The sequence below is a fragment of the Perca flavescens genome, chromosome 3 (genome assembly GCF_004354835.1).
Source record: "Perca flavescens isolate YP-PL-M2 chromosome 3, PFLA_1.0, whole genome shotgun sequence".
Taxonomy (NCBI): Eukaryota; Metazoa; Chordata; class Actinopteri; order Perciformes; family Percidae; genus Perca; species Perca flavescens.
In genome coordinates, this window is record NC_041333.1 from 12,289,541 (window position 1) to 12,313,326 (window position 23,786).

A 23,786-nucleotide genomic window follows, 5' to 3' on the forward strand; every position below is an offset into this window, starting at 1 on the left:
GTGTATGTAATAGTAACGAGTAACGATGAAGCACACAAAAAAAATCTATCGGAGTAAAAGTATTAAACTCATCAAAAATATGTACTCAAGTAAAAGCGGAAGTAGGAGAAAAAAGTAATACTCCAGTAGATACAGCCTTTTAGTACTTAAGTAGAGTAGTGAAGTAGTTCTACTTCGTTACTATACAGCTCTGATAGCAATCACAAATTTAAACTAACTTTACTTGTAAACCTGCAGTGTTATAATACATGTTTATGTGTTATAACACTGCAGTGTCTAATAGAGCTGGGCAATATATCAATATTATAATCGATATCGTGATATGAGACTGGATATTGTCTTAGATTTTGGATATCGTAATATCGTAAAATGGCATAAGTGTTGTCTTTTCCTGGTTTTAAAGGCTGCATTACAGTAAAGTGATATCTTACCAGACTGTAGTAACTGTTCTGTTATTTGCCTTTACCTACTCACTCAGTCATTATATCCACATTACTGAGGATTATCAAAAATCTCTTTGTGTAAATATTTTGTGAAAGCACCGATAGTCAACAATACAATATTGTTGCGGCATCGATATTGAGGTAGTTGGTGAAAAATATCTTGATATTTGATTTTCTCCATATCGCCCAGCCCTAGTATCCAATAACAATCTTAATTTGCCGAGGCATCCATATGAACTGCAGACATATTTAGCAGTAACCAATAACTGTTACAAAGTAATGTCTGCTGCAAAGTCACAAATAGCTTACCTGTAAAAATGTTTTGCACAGTAACATCAACTCAAATGAATGCAGCAATAAGTAGGCCTATTTTAGAAATAGAATGCCATTATGTACGCGAAGACACAGAGGGAACAGTCTCTACACTCATGGTTAAAGATAATTACTTCGAACATTGTGCATCTCTGTTAACAAGCCTCCTGTCAACCAATTATACAGTCTAGTCTTCTTTCAACCAGTTGCTCAGGCAGACTAGCTTGTTCAGATTTTCAGATGATAGAGCTGACCTCTTCTTCTGCAGAACGTTGCCTGCGAAAGAGAACAGTCTCTCACATGGCACTGATGAGCCAGGTGTAGCCAAGTACTGCAATATGGAACAGCTTAACGTATGCACCTGCTTGTGACGACCATGTCTAGTAGTCTCCAGTAAGTGCAATAAAAAGTACCTTCTGCCAACCGCCTCATTTTCGTAGCTTTTTCAGCGTCGTACAATTCATGTATTCTCGTAACAATAGTTCCCCTCGAAGGTAGCTTGTATGATGGGTTGCCTGTGGTGATCTGAATGATGTCTTTCCACTGCTGCATTTTCCACCAATCAGGATGCTGCATACTACAATAATGTTTCCATAATTACAGACTTTAACCATCACTCCTCAGTGAACTGCCTCCTAGTCTGAGATCTTTTTCTTGTTGAAGAGCCAGTTATCATTATGGAGTTTCCATGTTTTTTAGGAGTTTTCTCACACTAATACATGTTAAAAAATAGTAGCATTAATTCAGTAAGAAAGTGAAAATTTCGAACAAGAATAGGCGTATTAGGTATAAATTCATTTTATTTTCTTTATTTGAAAGTCCGGCCGCCAGAGTGCTTAGAAAAATTATGACAAAAATGTAGTTGATGATCCCTGCTGTAGACTCTCTGTCCAGTCAGAGACATATATTGTGTAATTGATGTTTTCAGTTCAATTAATTAAATCCAAGTAAATGGAACACTCACAAGATGTCACCAAAATCGGTCCCCTTTAAATCTTTCAGAAAATGATGTAAGTGTATCGAAATATATCGAATCGTATCAAATCGTATCGTTGGCTGAATATCGTGATATATATCGTATCGTGAGCTGAATATCGTGTATCGTATCGTGAGATTAGTGAATCGCTACAGCCCTAATATATATATATATACACACACACATATATATATATATATATATATATATATATATATATATATATATATAGATATATACATATACACATATATATATACACACACACACACACACACACATATATATATATATATATATATATACATATACACACACACACACACATATATATATATATATATATATATATATATATATATATATATATATATATATACATACACACACACATATATATATATATATATATATATATATATATATATATATATATATATATATATATATATATACATATACATACATATATATGCACACATATACATATATACACACACACACATATATATATATATATATATATATATATATATATATATATATATACACATACATACATATATACATACATATATATATATACATACATATATATATACATACATACATACATATATACATATATATACAGTATTTATATATGTATGTATATATATATATATTTATATATGTATGTATATATATATATATATATATATATATATATATATATATATATACACACATACACACATACACACACACATACATATATAAACACACATACACACAGTCTTTATGCTAGGCTAAGATCCTGGCTGCAGCTTCATAATTACCGTACAGACATGAGAGTGGTGTCAATCTTCTCATCTAACGCTTGGCCAGAAAATCCCAAATCTTGAACTATTCCTTTATAAAACAGAACACTATTGGCTATTAGGTCTAATATCAGAAATTGAACTCCATACAGCATTTTTAACATAAAGATGGGCTTTGGTTCAGCTGACTTATATTGAAGGGGTTTGAATTTCAATGTGTTTTGCAGCCAACCGGTAAAGGGCAATAAAGGGACCATCTCTCCCAGGACTGGACTTTAAATGCAGCAGGCTGTTTATTCCCCTTGGTTTATACCTTGAATGCAGCAACCAGTATGACTCTCTCCTCGCTGAAGCTTCTCTTTTACCTTAAACCCGACTGTCACACATCACAATCCTCAAGACAAGAATAAAACACACAAAATAAGGGAGTGAACTTACTTGGCTACAATCACACAAAATTCTGAAAGATTTGAAACTTGTTTTGCAAACAACTCGACTGTTAGGTGCACCAGGCATCTTTGCACTTGAAAATCCCCAAGGGGGAACAGCAGGAGGTAGCCGTACTGTTTTGAAATCATGTAACGTGACGTCAGTGAAGTACACACTCCTCGGACCTTAATTTCCTATTTTTGGTGGCTGGCAGGGGTGATGAGGACGAGGGAAAAAATAAATTTGCAGCAGGTGCAGCCATTGCTGGTGAGTTTAGCTTTCTCTCCTTGGAGCGCTACCTCCCTGCTGTTTAGAAGAGCATTTTGTATTGTGTTCCCAAGTTTCAATTTGTTTCTGCCTGTGTGCCAAAAACATTGCCTGCCAGTGACTATACCCGAAAACCAGGACGGGTGGATCTGCCGTTTAGAGTCAAGTAATTTGTATAAAAATTATTTCTGCATCCCCAGTGTGTAATTATGTTAAAATTGACTGATTAAAGTGTACTTCCTAACGTGGTGCAGGTTCTTGGTTGCTTGAAAGGCTTTATGTTAATTTAACATATTCACAACATAATTAACACGTTCCCATTGTTTAACATTGGTAAACAAGTGTGAGGAATAGTAATATTTCTTGACGTTAGGGTTAGATTAGAGTTTGCTTGTCCTCCAAGCTAGCTGACTGAAAGATTTATATCTAGTCGTTTGAATCACAGCAAATCCACGACGCATGAACTGAGGCTCAGAACTTAAATCCCCCCCCTCTCAAAACTGTGTGTTCCAGCTTCACTGTGCAAAACGGTGTTTGCCGAGAGTTAGGTTGTTTTCACATTAATCTGCAGAAGGGGTTACATTTCTTGTTTTAGTTTTAGAGCATGGTTTTAAGACACCACAACTAGTTTGGGGGCCAATCTTGGCCCAGTACGCAACTTAATGTGATAGACATTCAAGTCAAGTAGAACTTCTCGGTCTAGGAGTTTAACATGTTTTCAAATGAAAAATATTCATAGAATCTGGATTTTGAATAGAATCTGGAGTGACTAATAGTATATAATGTAAAGAAATTGTAACTGTAACCAAAAATAAAAATAAAAAAACAACCGAATATCAAACACAAATTATTAATCAAAGCTGAGGATTTTCAAAAACCTGTCTTTAAAACATGTCTGAAAGGGAACTTCAGAATATGATAAATTAGTGCATCTCAGCATTAGGCTACCCTTATACTTTATACCTACAACTGTACATTACACACCTCAAAACATTTCCTGATGGGCATCAGAAACAAAAAAAATATAACTTTAACTTGTAATATAATTCTTTTTATATATGTTTTGCATGTTATCCAATCCGTGGGGATGGATTTAGCTGGCACATACCAGATTGTTTATCGTCTGGGCCCATGCCCATAATTATCTACAGTCAACTTTTTGTTGCTGTTGTTTCAGCCAGGTGTGAGGAGCCATGCTGTTTAGAGAACAATGGCAAACAGCTAAATGTTATTTAAATGAAATAGTCTCATCTGTCTGTGCACCTTCCAAACGAACAAAACAAGACAGGACAGGACAGCTCTGTCCGAACCCTGGTGGGATATGCTACGGTGCGAAAGCTTGTCATTATATCTGATTGACCACACAATGATGCAAACTGTTGGATTTGGCCACTGAAACCAACACTTACATTTCAGCCTAACGTGTTGAAACATGTTTGCATTTTTTAAACCAATCACAATCCTCTTGGGCGGCCCTGAGCTCCAATCGCACAGACTGTGGCTCTGCCAAATAGTCTCAGGAAGGAACTTGTTGTGATGGAACATTTGCACCCCGCAAAAAAATAAAAATAAAACGCCACATACAATATTAAATGAAGTTAACTGTTCACACAATAAAGTAACGTGAGCTAGGGCTGTGCAATTAATTGAAATTGAAATCGTGATTATGATTTTGGCTCCCAATGATCACAAAAACAGAATAATCAAGAAAAATAATTATTTAGCTCATTACGTTTTGCAAGTAAACTCTTATTTTCTCTTGTGTTCTGAATGAAAAAATAAAGTTGAAATATAGGAAAAGTATTAAGGCAAATTTCACAGTTTTTTTTTACTGTTGATTTATTTAACTTTTTCCACTGTTTTTTAAGTTCAATAATTCTTTCCAGAAGTCAACAAGTAATCGTGTTAAATTATTTCAATATTGACCGAAAAATAATGGGGATTATATTTTTTTCCATAATTGAGCAGCCCTAACGTGAGCTATTTTCATTAGCTGGATACATGGTTAAACATAAATGGCATCTTACCAGTGTATCGGCGTGTGTACTTCGTTCGTAGCAAATCCCCACCAATCGGTCCCCGAAAACGTCCCAGTTTGATAGCAGGCTAAATTCCGTAAACATATTCTTTGTAAATCTTTACAATGATTTACAAAAAGAAACCAAGCAGGCATGCCTTGCTGCACGTTTCAAAATTTTCATCAAAACTTGCCATTTTCAGCGCAAAACGTTAGCTTGCTAGCTCGGGGGTTGTTCTTGTGGTTTCCCTTGGCGAAGGGATTTTGACACACAGATAGCAGCAGGGGAGGGGCCAGGCCCTCTCTCGTTAGGCTTCTCCTGGCAATGTACTGCTGCTTATCCAGCCTATGCTAAAAGCATAGACTATGAAAATAACAGCAAAGCTGTGAATATTGTGAATTGTGAGAGCTGCAGGTTTCAGAATAGCGATATTGTTTTGATTATACTCTGTCTGCTTGTTTAGCTCGTGTTGACAGCCTTGAACTGTGTATGGGGAAAAAAAAAACAGCAATTTGACATTGTTTTTTTTTGGTCTGGCTGGCAAATGTTTATGGCAGTGACTGAAAAATGTGCATTTGTGGAAATAAATGCATTCGTAATAGTTTTAAACGTCAACGCCATTCCATCAATTGTGGGGCAAGCAGTGAATAGGATTTTAATGGAGGGATAAGGTCTTGGGCAGAGGTGCCTGAAAACCTGTCAGAGGCAGGAGAAATTAAAGAAGGGAAATAAGGAGTGCTGTGGGTACAGGACTAATGCAGTTTTATGTAAGAAGAAACGTGGATCTGAATTTCTACACACTTGGAAACTTGTCTACTGAAGAATAACCATGTAGGGTTTATGAATGTTTTATAAACTGGGCTTTAAAACACACAAGGACCTCACTAATCCAAATCTGTCAGGTTCAAAGCATTCAGAGAACACTGCTAGTCTTTTCTTCAGTTTTTAGTTAAATGCAGTTAAAGTAACATACAGATTTTTTACACAGTCATACGTCTGACATGTGTGACTTTGTCACTGCAACGTAGCTTTCCCGGTGACTCTCACAACTCTGCCGCCCCATGGTTATTCATCATTGTGCTCTGCCAGGCAGATGATGACACCTGCTTGTTCCCAATGGGCCATAATGATCACTTCCAAACAAAAAGCGACAGCATATGCCGGAAAATGGCTCACTCAAGGCAGACATATTCAAGCTATTACAACTAAATTCCTAATTGTTGTGCAAAAATTCCTTTGAAACAGAGATTTACATTATGTTATGTTATTCTCAAACACGGATCTTTAAAGTTATAATATAATATTCTTATAGTTTTCACTGAAGTGCCTGTGGGCATTTAAGAGCTCATGAATCATATGTGTCTAATGCTGTTAAATTCAGCCGCTCCATGCTTCACCCCTTAACACTCGCATGAATGAATGAAAAGCAACGGGAGGCAAATGAAGAATAAAAAAAACAACTATCCTTTCTACCTAGAGTACATTTGCCATTAGAGTTTGTGCCCTTGGCTTTGACGTCTTCAATTAGTAACTTCCTATCCACATATTTTACCAATTTCCATTAAACACAGTTTCTCTGGTGTACGAGCGTTGGAGGCACTATGACTCCAGCTCGCTATAATGAGACACAGGAGATTGGTCAAAGGTGCTAATAAACGCGTATAATTATGTCCGAGACTCCCTCTCCTCTTTTCTGGAGGATTTAATGCCAGACAAAATCATGTTGTGGTCCATGTGAGAGTTTGTTGGCCCAGACTAATCAAGCTTTCTACAGTGGTTAAATTAGTGTATGTTTCTGCAGCATATTGGTCTTAGCATGAGGAACATGTGCTATTTTGGTTTAACTTCTCAATAGCAAAGCATGACTTCAATCTGTCCACCACTGTTATCCCGCCCACTGACTTCACATTTTTCTAACAAAATTACCATTTTCTTCTTTTATCTGGCATTTTTACTGTTTTTTTTTTTTTTTTTTTTATTTAAGAGCTCTTGGTCCTGTTAAAGCATCACACACCTGTCAAAAAAAAAAAAAAATAATTCTGTCTTAGCCACTGCATGCAACAAATTGCTTTATTTTAATGAGTTGTTTTGTTCTTAAATAAATATTTGCTTGTAAGAATTATTGATAGAGCCAAGCTGAATTTTCCATCAATTCTCTTTCGTTGCTGCTGCCACCCTCTACTGCTGCTAGTTCTTCGGGCTCTTCCTATTTCAAAAGAAGACTAATGACTTTTCACCGTGTGACAGCCTGGACAGGTGTGAGGCCGATGTAAATCCCCATCAAATCAAGTGCTATTGTGGTGCCTGTATTGTATGCGGCTGGTCAAAAGGGTAAGAAAGAGGCTTGTCATGCTGTTCTCCACGTGGGTGTGTCTGCTGTGAATTGTGCCCCCTGGCTGGTGTGTGGTGTGGGAGAGAGCTGACCAGAGAGAGGCCTGTCTCTCACACAGGCTGACCTGGTGCTATAACTCGCACAAACACTGCCTGTTGGCAGGTGAACAATGCTGCTATTACCACCACGCTTTAGCCCACGCTTGACTTTTTGAACTATAAGTCTTCCGTGGACAAGAAGTCAAAGATTCACAAGCCACTGGAAATCCGGGCTTCATCTGGGCTTTGACACAGCATGAGCAGACAGGGCTCATGGGTCTCCATGTTCTTACGAAAGGCTGTTGTGAAACTGTCCTTGTGATTCGCACGGATTTCATCAAATGTGCAACATAGTGATGGACAACTTTCAACACGTCAGCTTGTACATTAGTTTTTCACAATATCAAGTCGACGAGCTGCTCTACAACATCCTCTTTTGCCGACATTTGCCCCTTGTTTTCGAAGAAAACCTCTATAAGACTTCATGTAAACCAAACTTTTAGGCAAGTGAAAACAGACAAAAGAAAAGCTAAATCTCGTCCCTGCTGTTGTGTTGGCAGGCAGGTTTAAGCAGGCACGGGTAAACAATTTCTCCTACATTGTTTCACTTTATGGTTAAATTTTCTCATATCAAATTCCTCACTGATACAAATGCTCCCTGAAAATATGGCCTCTCCAAAATACACTCATATTTCAGCCCCCATAATGCTGAGCCCAGAGTCATCCAGCCTGGAAATTGCCCATGGAGAATTCTTGTTCGCCTGGATATTATATGTGCCACATCCTATCCCAGCCTTTGTGTAGACCCTCTTCCCTGAATGGCCAATTTCCCTCTTCCAGACACTGACATTTCAGCTATCAGACTGCCTTCGGTCACAGGGAAAGAAATCTTGCCCACCCCCTCTTCAAATACTGTCAGAAAAGAATCTCTGCCTGATACCCCCCTACCACCATCAACACGACCTCCGCCATACACTCCATCCCCGGCGGCAACATTATGCTGTCCTTGATGTTTTATCATTAGTTTGGGAGTATGTGGTCTCCCGCTGTTGTTTTTTGATGGAGTGCAGACAGTAAAGGCATGGAGACAGCCAGCCAATTTCCCCTGCTGCGACTCTCCCACAGCAAGGGGTTGTGCTATCTTTCCCCTGCACCAGGCATATATTCCCCTGATGAGGAAGCTTTCAGCCCTCCTTAGTACCGTAGCATACCTGAATTGCCCTCCATTTTGTCTTTCTGATTATTTTGTTTGGGGGTTAGTGACAGGCCTAATCAGTACAGTGTGGGGCGGAGGATGCTGCTCGGGGGTCTGCAGTGCTGCAGCGGGGGACCACCAGAGTGCTTTAATTTGCAGTTTGACTTAATTATTGCGAGAGACTGTGGCAAATATCAATACCTTTCCATGATTGCCAGGAATTATTATTCATAGTTAATTAGAAAATGTATCAAAAAAAGAAATACAATAGCTTAACATAATATAATATAATATAATACAACCCCAGCCCAGTGAAATAGCTATAAGGCTAGCAGGCACGGCTCTGTGGATGACAATGAAGGTCTGTAGGTTGATCTGTAGGTTGGTCCACCACTTTGATCCAGACTGAAATACCTTAACAGCTGTTGGATGGATGGCCATGACATTTATATACAGAAATTAATGGTTCCCAGAGGATTTAGGCTAATGAGTTCGGGGATCCCCCAGCTTTTGCTCTAGCACCACCTAGACGTTGACATTCTTGGTGTTTAGTGGGCCACTTTTGAATGGATTGGCACAAACCTTTGTACAGACATTAGTGGCTCCTAGATGATGAATTCTAACGACTTTAGTGATCCCCCTGATTTCCTATAGCTGCACCGTGACATTGACATTTCCAGTATGAGGTTAGAAATCTCATCAACTATTCGGTTTATTGCCATTAAATCTGGTGCACACAATGTCGCCCTCTTTTCATTTAGTGGCATCATCAGGTCAAAAGTTTGATTTGTTGAAGCCTCAAAATGAATGCCATTCAGCCTTGGCTGCACTTTGCGTTTAGTGCTCAAGCGGAAATGTTAGCATGCTAACACGCTAAGCTAACAAGGTGACAATGGAAAAACAACTGCTAAACAAGAGCATGTTAGCACTGTCATTGTTAGCATGCTAACGTTAGCATTTAGCTAAAAGCACCGCTGTGGTAGCATGAGCTCTTAAGGCCAATTTATGCTTCTGCGTTACATTGATGCCGTGGCTACGTACGTAGGTATGTGGAGATGCGGACCCCACGCCGTAGCCTGACGTGCACCTCTCAAAAAATTTAACTACACGTCACGGCGACGCACGTGGCTTGGTAGCATTCCCCCGACTCATTTCAGTGTTCCATAAACAACATGAAATCAAGGAGAGGGAAAACTTTTCCTGCTACATATTTCCCATCGTGGTCAGAAAACACAGGGGACACACTTTGTTCAGCACGTTTTATTAAAAAATGCGATGGAATATGCAAGATATTTATACAATTTTATGCGATGAAATTGCGCGAACTTGCAAAAATTGGCTGCTCTTGTGTGAAGTAAACGCAACATTTTTCAACTTTATGCTAAGATATATGTGACTTTTTTGCAACGAAAATGCGGGGATTATGAAAATCATGCAAGCCCCGCATATTTTACGCGGAAATCGGCAATTTATGTGGCGAAAGTGCAGCGTATTTGAAAAAATGCAGCCCCCACATAAATATGCGGACTTTGGCTGATTATGCATTGAATTATTAATTAATTGCGATTGCATGGTCGCGTTTTTCTGGAGGGACTGTTTGTTTCCCTCACTATTACTCTAGAGTCACTACTTGCTCAGAAGCTAACCGCCATCACTTTCTCACTCGTTCTACCACACACTCCCCATGCACACACACATGCCGGCCCTGCTATTCTCTTAAAAGAACCAACAGACGACTATAAACTTCAGGCCACTTAGGTAGGCTACGGCAAAAGCTCTGCGTGAAGCCTCCGCAGAACCATAAATCACGCTTTAGTCCCTTAAAAAATTAACTCACCCCAGAAGCTATGTTAGGATTTTCTTTATAGCACAGCTCTTCATCTATTTATAATGACTTTTGTCTATTTCTTTACTCTTGACTTCCTTTATTTCTTATACATGTTCTTTATTTTTTTTTACTCTTTTCATCTAGATGCTCCCACTACTATCCCCACACCCACCACCAACCCCGTCAACACGCAAGGTACTGTATGCCCCCACTACTGTCCCTCTCAGCAATCGTGTGTGTGTGTGAGTGTGTGTGAGAGAGAGAGAGCTTGCATGCCCGCGTGATCAAGTAAGAAAGAATGAGGGCCTGCACCTAAGGCTAAGGGAGACCGTGGATGGCCAGTTTTAATCAGATAGTGCGGCTGATAGGTGACACTAAGGACGGGCAGCGCAAGGCTGTCAGAGACACCTGTCATAGCCCTTTGCAGTCACATGTTTGATCTGAGAAGACGTAGAGACTCTGCTTTGCTGTTCTGCTATCTTATGAGCATCTGCAGCTACATCTCAACCGGCCCATCCATCAAATTATAATGCCCTTTACATCTCCCCTACAAATGCCAGTCACATCTCGTCTTTGCGAGGCCGAAAAACATCAATAACTATTTTCTCAAAGACATATGAAATGAATTAAAAGGCAGTTCATTTTGGGTGTTTATAGCAGAGCAACCTTTCGGCATCTATTTTATACTTTGATTAAGCTCTGTTGCAAAAAAAATATTTTAATATTAACTATTAAAAAAACACACAAAAAAAACACACTATTATTTCAAAAGCACCGCTAAGGCTAGGCAGATGGCGAGGCAACCTTGGGAGTTGACATTTGGATATGCCAGAATGTGACATTTCGATACAAAAACTATCCTTAAAGAATAGATCGGTTTATCAATAGCTGCTTTAGAGATACGGCAACTTTGGCCCTTTTGTCATGGCCACTCTGCGTTTCATACAGTCTTAAAAATGTGGATTGGCAATACACACATAATAAGTTTGAAACAGTGCGAGACTGCATCAAAAGTTCCACTATTCTAATGTGGTAGCTTTTAGATATCATTCATTAATACAAATCCAAATTTGATCAAATAAAAGGCTTTTCAATAATGTGTTAAAATGTGTGCATGATGTATTAATTTATTTAAAAAAAAAAAATAGGGTCAATGGTCAAATAAATGGCCTTGTCTGTGTTCATATTTGTGAGGTCTCATGGGTTGTTTGTTGTTGTTGCTTTGTTCACTATTACAGAACTTTTCTCCATTGCATGTTTTAAATTACCTCATGTTTGAAACTCCTATCCAAGCCACCGTTTTTCCTCTCTCCCTCTCTCTCAAATAAAGTTATCAGCCGTATGCCAGTGATCATGCTGCATGGTTGCAGCCTCATTTTAGCTCTCCGACTCTCTCTGGGTGTGGCTCAGGCAAACAGGAAGTGGCTTTACGCGGGAAGTGTGCATTACTCTGCATCTTTTCCCCTGAGCTCCTCTCCTCTGAGTTACACAGATGCAAACCCTCTCCGTGTTTTCTGCTGTAACATTCCAGTAATTTCCGAAAGACAGGCTTGAAAGAGGATTTACGGTGATTTATGCAGTACATGCTGGGAGGATGTAATTGAGCTTTCTTGCAGTTCACTACTCTTCTAAATACCCTGTCACAGGGGCAATGGTAAGCTGGCTTGCGGCAGATTGCTTTGCACTACCTTAATCAGCATAACAGCACAGTATAGCATTTCCCTCAATAAGAGAGTATACAGCACGATTTCTTACTCCGTCATAACACAAGTGTGAATTGGCACGGCCACCTCCACCACCAGCTGCGATTTTCGGCTGTAATCAGGGGCCACGGTACTACTACTGTATCCTGAGTTTGAAGGTCCAATCAGTAAATCTTTGGATGCATACATTTCAGTTATTGTCACATATATATTGAAGAGTTCTTGATAAAAAAAAATGAATTTTGTGTGTTTGTTAACTGATCACAACTACCAATTGCTCACACATTACAGATGTAAGTAAAAAAATAAAAATCACTTAGTATGTGTAGATGTCTTCTTATCTGACTTTTATGGATTGTTGTGTACTTACATCTGGTTGTATTTTTTGGATTAGGCATTTTAGTTTCAGCCATGAAGCTGTTCTAGCTTGGAGCACTTTTTGATTTTGTTTATATTATGTGTGGTCATTTGAACCATTTTTTTTGACATTATTGATGACATTGCATTAGGATGAGTTTATGTATTTAAATTTTTGTTTTTATTTGGACCTTGGTTCCATTAAATGTTTTATATGGCCATTTAAATGTGTGGACCTCTGGGAAGATTAGCGACTGCTATGGCAGAAGCTAATGAGGATCCAATAAAATAAAACTAGAAGGACACGCCACGCTATCCACCAAGGTCAAAAATCCAGTTCTCTATAATATGAAAAATCTGCAAGCGTAATATGTCTGGATACATTTCCAAAACTATAAGAATTGTGTCAAAATATGGTTGTGCAGTGCTTGAAGCCTGATCATCTCAGCTGTGTATTCATTTATGTACTTCTAAATTGAAAAGATTCCACATAAAAGGGCAAATATATATGTACAGATGTGGTCAGCCCTATGTTCCCACAGCCCTATGTTCCCACATGTCTAAGATGTTTCTTAAAATTAGGCCCTACGTTCCCACATTTCTAAGAGGTTTCTTAAAATTAGGCCCTATGTTAGGGTTACATTCCATCTGTAGTCCATTGCTACTGGATAATAGGTTGGGTGTAATTGGCTACCAAATTTGGAGAAAGGGGGATAAAATCTGATACAAATTTATGAAAAAGCAAATGTGGGAACATAGGGCTGTGGGAACATAGGCACGCTCCCGTACAGATTACACAAAAAGCACGTGCAGATTCAAAAGGTTGCATCCACATTAACCCTTGTGTTGTCCTTCCGGGTCAAAATGAAAATGACCCAGGTGAAAATGTAACTTTTGTGGGCGCTTCCTCCCCCCAATGTTTTTGTTGCTTTTTTCGATGCTTTTGATGTTTTTCAATGCATTTTTTATTTATGGTCAATAACCCTAATTTATGATATTATACCTAATATTTGAGTTTTAAAAAAAGGCCCAGAAATTATTAATTATTTTGACTAATAATTAAGATCAGAGGATGTTGAGTGAATCACAGACTAGTTTATGTCAAAGTTTAGTCAGGTAGCAATGACATTAAAAAGTAGCAATGCATGTATCAAATACATGGTCTTATTACAGCTAATGACACATACAGACAAAAAAAAAAAAATCCAGGGAACAAAAGTCCTCAGAGCTACTACTAGCAGACCTGCACAGGCTCAACAACTCACAAACTGGCAGGTGACTGAACAACCAAGAAATGCAAAAAGGAGTAAAGTTCTAATGATTAAAGTACTTCAGGCTCCGTCCCTACTCAACGTGTCTGTAGACGCACAACAGCTTTAGTGCAAGGCAAAACCAAGCACAGCACATAATATGCCCTCCATATCATCAACCACTGCACAGCAGGAGACAGATACTCACAGACAGCCACAGGTTACCGCCATCGTGACTCCTACCTATTTACCAGATGAACCAGCAGTCAGCACCACTATTTAACTTACGTTACATAATGCATTATTTGAGGGTGACGCTGTGCAACGTTCAAACTATACATATACCATAATAACCAACCACACCAATAAATGAAAACACACCATCTGAACATCACCGCTGAGTTTCTGGTATGTATGGCTGCTCCCTCTTAGTCGATTAGTCGACTAATCGGTCGTTTGGGTCTTAGTCAACTTAGATTTCTTTAGTCGATTAGTCATGTTTGATGCTTTTTTCATGCTGAATGACTTATTTCCAAGAAACGTACGAGCACATCTCTGGTAAACACAAGAATTAAAGTGGTGCTTTAGCATGACTCTTTGTGGAGAAACACAGTTTTACAGATCTGTCGATTAAATCAACTAATCGATTAGTCGATACAGTTGAATGAGTGTTAGTCGATTAGTGTTAGAATTTCTTAAATCTAGCACAGCCCTACTGGTATGCGGCGTCCCGGGTCACAGCTGCAAACCTTAGCATCGCGTAGACGACTAAAACACACCGAGCTACCTATAAAGTTGTAGCCCCACCTAGGGGAAAGGTCAAGCCACGCCACTGGTTCCTAATGCACGTGAAAAATTATTTGTGTATCCGCCCCATGACTCCGATCCACTCCAAAATGTAATGGGCTCTTCCTTGGCCCATGATACACCCTTCCACAAAAGTGTCATGGAAATCGGGCTAGCAGATTTCCATAATCCAGCTGAAAGACAAACAAAGAAACAGACAAACCTGGCTGAAAACATGACCTCCTTGGCAAAGGTAATAATACACATGCAGTATATTTAGTTGTGGTCTAGTGTTGGCAGGTGTAATGCAATACCGGTTTTGAATTTCTAAAATCGCAGATTGTACCTGGTACCATATTTTGTGCTGTAATTTGATTGCTCCACCTAGATGTTTCCAGTGCACTATAGGACTGGGATGATCTTACATGAATACACTAAGATTTCAAGTTGCTGTCATTCAGTAATCAACATAAGCAGCAGGTGCACACCATTTTCCCTGTGGTATGAAAGAAAACATGAAAAAAAGGGTTTCTGAATAGTGTCAGATCCCCTGTCGTTTTGTGGTTCATAATAGATGTTAAAAAAGATTTCAATTCCAAAATGCTATGATTTCACTTGCTGGATTTTTGCTTCTCTGGTAAAGTAGCTTTGTTGTTGCCTTGCAAACCAAAGCGTCAGTTCAAGGCCTAGATATAGTTTTGTGCAGCGGGTGACGTTAAAGTACAGAATCCCACAGTAGTTTGTCTTCTCTGCTGCATGTTCAGAAAGTTTCACAAGAGTTCATATTGTCATGTCTTTCAGGGACTTAAAAGATGCAGAGAATGTGTGTGTGTGTGTGTGTGTGTGTGTGTGTGTGTGTGTGTGTGTGTGTGTGTGTGTGTGTGTGTGTGTGTGTGTGTGTGTGTGTGTGTGTGTGTGTGTGTAGACCTCATGGGAGAGATAAGTCATCCTTTCAGAGGAACATTTCTTCCATGCGTTTGAAAGTTATCAGACCTCGTTTCTCTCCATGTGCTTTTATGGCGTATTTACACTAAACACTGAAGCTAGAGCTTTTAGTTGACGTCTTAGTTGACAATTATGTGCGACCTGCTTTCTCACTGATCTAAATACTTGATACAGACATAACACACCAAACACAGATCTATGCAGCCGTTTGAGGGAAAAAACATCATGAATGTTAGTGTGAAGGAAGGTGTCCTTTGTCAGTGTCTGTGTATTTCTTTTTGGGGAAGAGAGCAGAATGTACCCAGAAACCCACAGCTCTGAAGGAATAGAGAGAGTCTGTGGCGATATAATACTCCAGATCGTCAGATGCTCAGAGATGATCCGAGGCAGGGACATGATATCCCTGCTAAGCCTTCAATACCCCCCTTCTCCCAGCTCGTTGAGAGGAGCAAGACATGGAATAAGGAATTATGTCGTAGACTTGATTAAAAAGACCCTATGTTTCTGCAGATCAGGGTAAATTGTTGTTTAGCATTCTACAGTAGGACCTCTGCTGAATAATCTAAAAGAGGAAAAATAAAAAGTAAAAACATCACAGAGGCTTTGGGTTGTGATGAGTTACGGGGGCTTCTCAGGTCTTCTGCTTTATGGATAGTACAAGTTGTAAATTAACTGCCAATAAGAGCTTTGCAAGCAAACATTACACCACACATGAACGGGAGTTTGGCCTCTATATACTGCACCCTTAAGACTTGATAATACTACGAACCATAATATAGTTTTTATTGCTTGCTTGGCTATGCCGTCAGGGATTTGTAGATCGTTATGACTCGAACATGCGGTGTACATAATACATACGTACAGTACATGACATGGATTTTTTTTCTCTTCTTGAAATGAGTAAATCATGTGATTTTGCACCAGATGGTATATTAGGAATCCATTTCTGGCAGGTTTTCATACATGTTTGCTCTGTCCTCCCTCAGCACTGGTACTGTACATGTAAGGTGCTGGCAGGTTTCCACTGCTGTTAAGTCTTGGGATTCAAGCTTCAACTCCACGTACGCTACCGACTTCAACAAAAGCCCGTTATGAGTGGATTCAGTATTTGACTACCCATTAAACATTTACCAGTGTTGTTCTAACTCTCACATGTATCATTTCTATTTGAAGTATTTCATTGGAAAAATTAAAGAATCATTTAGAAATGCTAATTACTCCCCCCCCTCCCCCTTCACATTTGTTTACTCGGATTCCCAGTTGAAAAGTTGTTTTTTTAACGACCTGAGGTTTTCCTCTCTTTTCTTTTACATAGTTATTAAAGAAAGAAAATATCGCAATGGTCCATTTTAATTGGTCTCCAGGGAATAGGTTAGTAATGCCGGACCACCCTGAAGTTAAAAGAGCTGTTTTCACTGCAGTATTATTGTTTTTTCATAAAGCAGTAGTAAATAATTTTGAGAGCTCTGCTTTTTGGATTTGGTTTGGAGATTGAATATTATGTGCACTTTACTGCTTGCAACTTTGCGAAGATAGCAATTTCTTTTTTATTATTATTTTGGAAACCTTTTTTCTTAGCCTTGCTCTCCACTGCGGGGAAAACATGTTGAATGAAAAGTATGAAGTGGAGATGGGTGCTAGAGTCTTTTGTTCCGAGAAGTTTGACAGCATCAAAAGATACAATTACCTGCCACCGAGGAGTTCAAGTTCGCTGTCACAATTTCCATTCAATTGCCATTTTATTAGTTGTAGTCGGACCTTCACTTGTATTTCAGCGACGCCGTTAAATGTCACAGCTGTATTTGCACATCTTCAAAACACTCTTTGGGTTATTACAAAGGACTCAGAGAATCTATTTAGCGAACGAGCACTGGCATTGGAATTCAACCGAGGACAATATTGTGCTCTGTTGATGGTCTGCTACAACAGCAACACGAATAATGATTTTTGGGGGAGATTGCCCATGTATGCTCATCTCATTACGTTCATTTCCTTTTCAAACAGCAACCAATACAAAAGCCACGGACCATGGCAGTTTAATGCTGCAAAATGGCAATTGACGGTGCTCAAGTTGATTCTGCAGCAATGCCCGATTGTCCTGCCGCTGTCCAGGAAAAGGTTACTGTGAGAGTCTATTCAGTGCAATTGACAGCTTTGCTCTTCCAATGCAAGAGAGTCATTGTTTCCATTATATCAATGTAATTACATCTATAAATTGTAATGCGTCTGTATGTGTGGGTTAGCGCGTGTGTGTGTGACATGCCTCGTTATGTGAGCAGAAAACTATTAAAAGAAGAAGAAAAAAAAAAAAAAAAAAAAAAGACGGGAAAACTAAAATTATGTTCCATGTTATCAGCCTGGTGACAAGCTCGCAGCTCTGATCAACACGCTGACAGATAGTCTTATTAGATGCTCTGTTGCTGACCAGCGCGGCAATTAGTCATTCCACTACAGAGACGAGGGAAAGGTGCGACTGTAAAACATGTGGCACTGCGAGTTCAGCGGAGCAGATTTCACCGCCGCGCAGACACAGGCATCAGTTGCAAATCCTCTTTATTCCCCCATAAATCCCAACGGCTGTGCACATCCTGTCAGGAAGCCGGTGTTGGCATGTCAGCACTCCCCCACGGAGCCGCGAGTAGAGCTGTGCCGGCGTTATGGACACCAGCCACGTTACAGACATAATCAAATTCTACTCATTTCAAGTGTGAGGCCACAAAGGCTGCTGTAATAACACTGTCGGTCATTTGGAGGTTTCTATTCTAAGCGTAGTGTTGTATTACGTATGCATATTGACAATGGACAGCCTGAAGGGAATCACCCTCTTGATCCTGGGTGTGTTAGAGCGCTGAATGACAAACTAATCTACACAGGAAGAGGGGGGAATGATAGTAATGAGATAAAAAAAAAAATCTGTTCTTGTTGAGGTCAGAGATCGGTGTCAGATCCCAGTTCAGCGCTTCAGGAGTCCTAGTCTGTATCCACAACGTTCCACTTCCGGGATTGCTCCATTGCCGCTGGAAATTCCGCCGGATTTCACTCATTTAGGCCGGATATCCGTTACCTTGGGCTTCCTTTGTGTCGGCATTTTAAACTCTGGTGGATTTCTGACTCCTCCTCAGACCTCTGCAGGGTAAATCCAGACAGCTAGCTCGACTATCTGTCCAATCGGAGTTTTCTGTTGCACGACTAAAACAACTTTTGAACGTACACGTGTTCCATCAAAAAAAGTTCCTTCCAGAGGCTATTTTTCAAAAGCGTCACTGCGTTGCTTAGCGCCACCCGAGAAAATGATGATTGGTTTAAAGAAATGCAAATAAACCAGTGCACGTTTTTCTCCCATCCGGGAATGCTGTATGGACTAGCCAGACCCTCCTCCGCAGCGCTGTGGAGGAAGGTCTGGCAATGCGAAACTACAGGAGTCCTAAACCTCCCTTTTTTTTTTCCATTTTCACTTTGTTACTAAAATGCTGTAAGTGGACAAAATAACATGAACACCTGCTACAAAAATGCCAGACCAGAACAAACAGCCCGTGGAAGTGTTGACTCAACTTAACCTGAAGTTTGTGCTGCTGTTGTTGTGATAATATTGTAGGATGTTCCCGTTATTTGGTCCACCTTGGGAGCAAAAATAATATCTCACAGCAACATAAAAAGGATATTCCTTACTTTATGATGCATGACGTTGGAGGACTCACAGGTGACCGATTTAGGGGTGGATCACCCAATATGGTTAGGTTAGGGTTTGGGGTTCGATCCTATGCTCCCCCTGTTCAAGACATTGAAAGGCAATTGTTCCCCATGGCCAATGTGTTTGAATTCTACAGCACTTTGAAAGCATGCACCATATAAGATGCAGCCCATTTGGTTCTGGACTAAACAAGCTTTAGCCACATCCATTAACCTGACGCGCCACATGGTTTGTTACACAGAACCACCTGAGAAACTGTCATTGGAAACTGTTTGGGAAAGAGCTGGCACTTTGAAAAAAATACCTGGCAGGTGATTGGATGAACGATCTGTCTATCACGTCGCGGCCATCACACACACACACACACACACACACACACACCTAAACCACAGCCGTAGCTGCTAGTAGCTCCTTTACTGGACGCTGATTGGTTCAGTCAGCTGGCAGTCAAGACGCAAATGCATCACTTGAAGATGTTTGTTTAATACGTGATCGGTTGCGTGATCTTGTATCGAGAATCCAGCTGCCTTGCAAGATAAACATCTTGTGGCCTTCTTCAGCGTTTATTAAGTTAAAAAAAATTCACTGATTGGATGAAACATTTAGATTAGTTAGTTAGTTGGATACAGCCTGGGAGATGAGGAAAAAAAAAACTGAATAAACTTTAGAGAACGTAGGTAGCGGTTCTTTCATTCATTCTTTGATTTGAAATGTGTTATTTGAAAGAATATAGAATAAGTACTTTATAACGTGGTTATTTTTTTTGCTTTGTTTTTTTGTGTATTACCAGAAGATGTAGCCTAAGCTTAGTAAAATCGCAATGTCTTGTTATCCCATGTGGGATTGGCCAGATGTTTGGCATGACACCAAAAAAATTAGTCATGTGATAAAGAAAACAAAAAGGTGAAAATGATGCAGCAGACGCTGAAATATCATGACTTTTAGTCCTTAAAGGTTAAGCTCCAAAAACACTGAATCCTACATTTCCCACAAGTTACACACACCAGTTACATATTTTTGTTAGACCCTGCCTGCCTGGTAAAAACCTCCACCTACCCAACTATGTACAACCAGCTGGTAACGTAAAAATTGCAAATCTGATATAACTTCAATGACATTTTCAGACTTATGAAAATCTTTTTCAGCTTCAGAATGTTATAAAACTTTTATCACAGTAGTCCACCTCACAATAGTGACCTTTACGTTTTAAAATCAGCTTACAATGCGCTTTAGACCTCTGTATTGTATTGCATTATGTAACAACGTTTAATAATTTCGCGATGTAACCCCACGGTCACATTAGCTACAAAAGAGAGCGACATGCACTCGCTTGTGGGCGCCAAGGGGGTAAGCTTCGCTTCAGAACTCGAGCCATCTATGGCGCCATTTTGTTGCTACAAAGCGATCACCTCCTGTTAGCATTCCACTGACCGCCATTTATTTTTTTTTACGTCACTTTACTGCGAATAACTTTACATCTGAAGCGTTTAAAGACTATTTGTCAGTTGTTTAGTTCTAAAGAAACACGACGATGTATAAAAGGCTCCATTACCTCGTACCTCACGTTATGGCTCCGTAGCAGACGTTTTTGTAAAAATAGGCTAACGATTGTGTCACATAGTAGAGGAATTACCGTATAGTACAGGATAAGCTTGCAGGCAGTTTCGACTTACATGAGCTGTTTAGGTTTAATTACTAAAGTTAACTAGCATGTTAGTTAGCAATATTTAGCCTGTGCCCATGTTATCTCCTTACATACACCTACAGTCTCCGTATCTGTAAGATTGGGAATGATTGAGATTTCTCTTAGCGCAGCCACCAGAAGACTTACAACTTTCAGACACGTTGCTCATGTCACATTCTCTCAGTTGGAGGCTGCGCAGTAAAGCTGGCCATCACCGGAAAAGTGCTTCTAATAGCATATAAAAATATGAGATAAAATGCCAAACATATCCGATATATACAGAAATACGATGTCCTGAAGCGTTTTCAACCATCTTGAATTATTTTCTTCGACTCGAGCCACTGACATACGTCACGCTGCCCCTTCACTCCGATTGGCTGTCGCTTTGTCGCATCGCTCCGCATTTGCATAAAATAGACTTCTTGTCTATTTTGGCCCCGCCTTGCTCGTGGTAGCGCCGAGCTCGTTGCTTGTCGCCGGCAAACGGCCACTCCCGTTGAATATGAATGGTTGCCTGTCGCTTTTTCTCTGTCTCTTGTAGCTAATGTGACTGTGGGGTAACGCTGCAGCACCAACACAAAATGAATGAAAATGAGCACAACGGCAATATTTATATTGAAGTCGAGATCGTGTTTTTGTGACCCTCCCTTGTAATAAATACAGAACTGACAAACAGAAAAACCAGTGTTCAGTAGTGTACTTAATACAGGCAACATGATATGCAACCAACCATAACAGTTGATATTGTAGGCGTTATGGGATTTTTTTTTTTTTTAGTTTGACATTTTTGTGATAGTCTCGGTGCTTAACCTGGGCGAATTTTTCTACCTGTTAAATAAAACTCTCCGTCGGTGTGCAGAGGCGGCCCAGACCCTGCATGTTTCCCTGTGGATGTGTCAAACAGAAGACAGCAGGGTGCAAGGTGATGGCAGGAAGGTGTGTGTGTGTGTGTGTGTGTGTGTGTGTGTGTGTGTGTGTGTGTGTGTGTGTGTGTGTGTGGGGGGGGGGTTGTTTGGTTGAGGGAGGAGACAGGACTGTGTACAGGCCATTTAGTGGTGAAGGTTCATTAACATGGAGAATGGGCCCTTCCCTCTCCGCGGGGGGAATGAGCTGTGCTATCTGACATCGCCGGTACAGTAAACAAACGGCACCTTGCCCGTCCCTGCTTCACATAAACACCGCCGTGCTACCGTGAAGGCCAGTCCATTTTTAAGTGGGCGCTCAACTGAAACACAACTTTTCTCATTAATTAGTTCAAATGCACCCCCCCACCCCTCCCCACCCCCCCCCCTTCCAATATGTCGTCGTGCTGAATTGAATGAGGTGGTGTTGTTGTTTTCTTAGGTTGAGATGTGAACGTGTCACTTGTCTTAGAAACCCTCAACTCGACTTGTAATGCCCTCACAGCGTTGAGAAATTCGGCACTCTCCGCTCGTCTTTTATCAAAATCATTCAAGTTCAGAGCATGACTAGTGAGAGTGATGGAAAATTGAGCTGCTCTCTCATGCAGCAAAGAACAGTGCAGCCATTCCCTCGCCTGCCAGTCCTCCATCAGTCCAAATGTGCACAGATATAGACTATTGATAAATGCCTCTGAACTATTCTGAGACTGGAAATTTAAAAGCTTCAGATTTTGCCTTGTTCTACTGTGGTGCACGGATAAATCTGGCTAAATGCTAGACAGTGATACTCCGTGACACCTGAGGCAGCCACGTATTTCTCTGCATGGGGACTCCGGGCGCCAATTCATCTCCAGACTTGTGTCTTTTTCTGATGATTGAGCTCTATAACTTCCAGAAATGGCCTCTTAAATCACAATGTATTTTACAGTGTGTGAACTCGCGATGAAATTGCAGACAGTGTCTATGGTTTCATGGTGAAATAACTGTCTTAAAACATTTTTCAACATTGCTCACTCAAGGGGCTCGAGCAGCCATTTCGGCTATATGAAGCACTGAAAACGGCCATATAACGAGCCTGCTTCCACAGTAGAACATCACAAATGTATGATTTATGACTTAGAGAGACTTTAGACTTCATTTTAAAACATGTTAAAGTAATGCGTTTTTTTGTTTTATTAGAGGAATATTTCACTTTCTTGCCTGAGAGTTGGAAATAAAATCGATTAAAATTGATTATAAAAATGAATTTCATCATCGATTAGTTGGGTCTACGATAGGGCTTGGCAATATATTGATATTATATCGATATCGTGATATGAGACTAGATATCGTCTTAGATTTTGGATATCGTAATATCGTGATATGACATTCCTGGTTTTAAAGGCTGCATTACAGTAAAGTGATGTACTTTTCTGAACTTACCAGACTGTTCTAGCTGTTCTATTTTTTGCCTTTTCCTCACTTAGACATGATGTCCATTATTTATCTAAAATCTAAGTGTGAAGATATTGTGTTAGAGCACCAATTGTCAACCCTAGAATATCACCGCAATATCGATATTGAGGTATCTGGTCAGGAATATTGTGATATCTGATTTTCTCCCTATTGCCCAGCCCTAGTCTATGTTATGATGCAAGGCATGGTACACGTTACACTCCAGTGCCTCTCCGACCCCTTTCTTGGGCTGCAACAGGAAATTAACTGGCACACATTTAGAATGTTTTGGTTTAAAACAGTGAAAATTCACGTTACATTTCAACAACTTAAACCTTTCAGTTAGTAAACAGCCTCATTCTGGGTATTATCAAGCTGAACTATTGGCAGTGGTTT

At 39.9% G+C, this 23,786-nt stretch overlaps 1 protein-coding gene across 1 annotated transcript in view; it reads left to right on the top strand.

The window, feature by feature from the left end:
• cadm1b (cell adhesion molecule 1b) overlaps nt 1-23,786 on the top strand; it is a 168,269-nt gene that overhangs the window by 143,724 nt on the left and 759 nt on the right. The gene's annotated exons all lie outside the window — the stretch shown is intronic.